The following is a 3,811-nucleotide window of genomic DNA, read 5'->3' on the forward strand; positions in this document are numbered from 1 at the left end:
CTCGAGACAGCATGGTAGAATTTGACAAAGTTCTGGAAATCCGTGATCCTGATTGATCATGGAAGTGCTATCGGTTCTTTGGGTTCTGCCATAGTCAAAAGAAAGATGAAATTCGCAGATGAAAGGGCATTGCAGATATGATCTGCACGGGGGTCATGCGTATGATGAAGTTTAGTATGGGGCTCGAGATTTAATTATCTCGTGTTTCATACACCCCGAGATGTTAATATAGCAACTTGAATAATCATACTTGATGATAAAACGTTGGTAGCTGCGGTTTAAGTCAAAACCTTAGAAGCCACGTAAAATAAAATTTTGCATAAACCGATTAGAGGCGTCTAACTTGGTTTTGCAGGATGTGCATATGATGTGGTATAGAAATGCTCATATTCAATTTGATTATGTATGAGATGACTATATGATGTAATTAACATGACCTGCGTGTCATGATTCGGCATGATGGCTGGAGCCATATGATTGCACTTTAATGACCTGCGTGTCAACCTTAAGTAATGCACTTATTTTATTAGCTATAGAGATAGCAATATTATCTGGTGCATCGACAACGTGGTGGCACTCTTCGCGAAGGTGAACACCGACGCAAATGTCGAAGACGAAGAATTGAAAGACTTCTCCGTCAGAAAGGGCTATACCATATCATGCTAATTATGAATTGCCTGAGATGTTTATCCCCTATGATGCACCCTTCTTGATTGCGCGGTAGTCGCTTTTATTAGGGTGATCTCTCACTTAGATATATCAAGTAGATAGTGTTCTCCCAAGTGTAGCACCGTCACGACACCTATCTTTTCGGGGTGCGCCGTGTCACACGGGTACGAACGATTAGAGAAGTGTGAGGCGGGTGAGTTGAGACCTCGCAGCGAGATCACTTGGTTGTCTTGACGTTCAGGCATGACCATCATGAGCTCGGAACACACACATCAAAAGATGAACAAGAGTCATATAGCGATGTGATTGGCAAGTTGTCCTAGCGGTTAAGATTTTTGTCATCAGTGGTGTTACACCAATGGCGAACAATCAAGACATGGATCTTGAATCACTCATAATCAATTTTGAGAGATATTGATTTGAGTGGGAGTGCATTTTAGAATAAAAATGTTTATTCACTAGTGCAAATTTCATTATAAACAAAGTCTAAGTGAAACTTGTGTTTTCCGTTGTAGATCAAATGGCTTGCAACACCGCGTTCAACTTAGGCTCGATGTTAGAGAAAGAGAAGTTAGCTACGACTGGAAACAACTATGCAGACTGGGTCCGTAACCTGAGGATTGTCCTCAGGAGCGCTAAGAAATTGTACGTGCTTGAAACTGCTCTTCCAGCTAAACCGGCGGCAGAGGCCCCGGAAGATGAACAAAATGTCTGGGCCACTAAGGATGATGATCACAACTTAGTGCAGTGCCTTATGCTAGCTTGCATGAGTCCAAGACTTCAAAACGTTTTGAATTCCATAAACCCCGTGATATGATCCAGGAATTGGATGCTCTGTACAAGGAAACCGCAAAGTCTGAACGATTTGATATCATGAAGGCTTTGATGGAATGCAAGATGGCTAAGGGTAGTTCAGTTGGCGAACACGTGGTCAAAATGATTGGCTATTCTGAAAGGCTTAAAGCCCTGGAATTTCCACTTCCACCTGGCCATATGATGGACATGTTGCTTTCTTCACTCCCCCCGTCTTACGACGGTTTTGTCATGAACTACAACATGACAGGGATGGAGAAGACACCGGAAGAGGTGCTCGCCATGCTGAAAACTACAGAAGGAGGAGTGCGGAAAAATCGCAAGCAAGTGTTGCTTGTGAATAAAACCGCCAGTTTCAAAAAGAAAGGCAAGCCAAAGAAGGGCAAGGGCGCCAGTAAGACCGGCTCCCAAAGCAACTCCAAGGGCGGAGCCAAGAATGAAACTAAGTGCTTCTACTGCAAGGGCACAGGACACTGGAAGAGAAACTGCAAGAAGTATCTGGAAGATAAGAAGACCGGGAAAACCGGAAAAGGTATAATTGTTATACAAGTTAATGTCATTGACGTTTTGCTTGCTAGCGAAAATTCTAAGTCTTGGGTATTTGATACCGGATCGGTTGCTCACATTTGCAACTCGATACAGGGGCTTCAGAAGGTGCGCAAGCTGGCAAAGAATGAAGTCGTGATGCGCGTCGGGAACGGCGCTGGGATCGCCGCTCAAGCCGTCGGCACTATGCCTCTACGTCTCCCTTCAGGATTTATCTTAGAACTAAGTAACTGTTATTTTGTTCCACTGTTGTGTAGAAACATTATCTCCGGATCATGTTTAGTACACGATGGGTATTCGTACAAGTCTGAGAACAATGGTTGTTCACTTTATTGTAAGGATATGTTTTATGGATTTGCACCCATTGTTGGGAGCCTTTTCATACTAAATCTTGAATGTGGAAATGATGTCTTTAACGTGAATGCTAAACGCCTTAAGAAGGCTACCACCACCACTTTCTTGTGGCACTGTCGGCTTGGCCACATCGGAAAGAAACGCATGCAAAGACTCCATAAAAATGGAGTTTTACCGTCCTTTGATTTTGAATCATTTGACACATGTAAAGCTTGCTTGATGGGGAAAATGACCAAGATGCCGTTCACGGGTCATCCTGAACGGGCGGATGAATTATTGGGAATAATACATAGTGATGTATGTGGTCCAATGAACACGGCCGCACGGGGTGGGTATTTCTACTTCGTGACTTTTACTGATGATTTAAGTCGGTATGGATATATCTACTTAATGAAGCATAAGTCAGAAACCTTTGAAAAGTTTAAAGAATTTCAGAATGAGGTAGAAAATCATCGTGACAAAAAGATTAAGTTTCTGCGGTCTGATCGCAGAGGCGAGTATCTTAGTCATGAGTTTGGCCAACATCTGAGTGACCGTGGAATCGTTTCACAACTTACGCCTCCCGGAACTCCACAGAGAAACGGAGTATCGGAACGACGTAACCGAACCTTGTTGGAAATGGTAAGGTCGATGATGTCTCTTACAAATCTTCCGATATCTTTTTGGGGTCACGCACTACTTACTGCTGCTCACACACTAAACAAAGCACCGTCTAAATCTGTTGAGACGACACCACATGAGATGTGGCACGGGAAGAAACCCGACCTGTCGTTTTTCAAAATTTGGGGTTGTGAAGCTTATGTAAAGCGTTTACAGCCAAGCAAACTTGATCCCAGATCAGACAAATGTTACTTTGTAGGTTAGCCCAAGGAGACAGTCGGGCATTCTTTTTACCACGCCTCTGAGAACAAAGTGTTTGTTGCAAAACATGGAGTCTTTCTTGAGAAAGAGTTTCTCACTAAAGAAGTGAGTGGGAGGATAGTACAACTTAATGAGATTAGTGAATCTTCGGCAACCGTTGATATGGCTAAGGAACCAGAAGAAATTCCTCTAATTATCCCTACAACCGATCCGGAAATTGTCGCATGTGATGCGGAGACTTCAGACAATGTTGTAACTGAACCGCGCAGATCAGGTAGGGCTATCCAGCCACCTGAGTGGTTTCATAACAATATCTTCATTCTTGAAGACGATGAACCTGCGCACTACAAGGAAGCGATGGCGGGGCCCAGCTCAAAAGAATGGCACAAAGCCATGAGATCTGAAATGGAATCCATGTACGAAAACCAAGTTTGGAACTTGGAGGAACTTCCAGAAGGCGTAAAGCCGATTGGTTGTAAATGGATTTTCAAAAGAAAGACGGACGCGGATGGTAACCTTACTATCCACAAAGCTAGACTTGTCGCGAAAGGGTTCACGCAAGTTCCAG

This window comes from Triticum aestivum, chromosome 2A, assembly GCF_018294505.1.
Source record: "Triticum aestivum cultivar Chinese Spring chromosome 2A, IWGSC CS RefSeq v2.1, whole genome shotgun sequence".
In the NCBI taxonomy this organism is placed as follows: Eukaryota; Viridiplantae; Streptophyta; class Magnoliopsida; order Poales; family Poaceae; genus Triticum; species Triticum aestivum.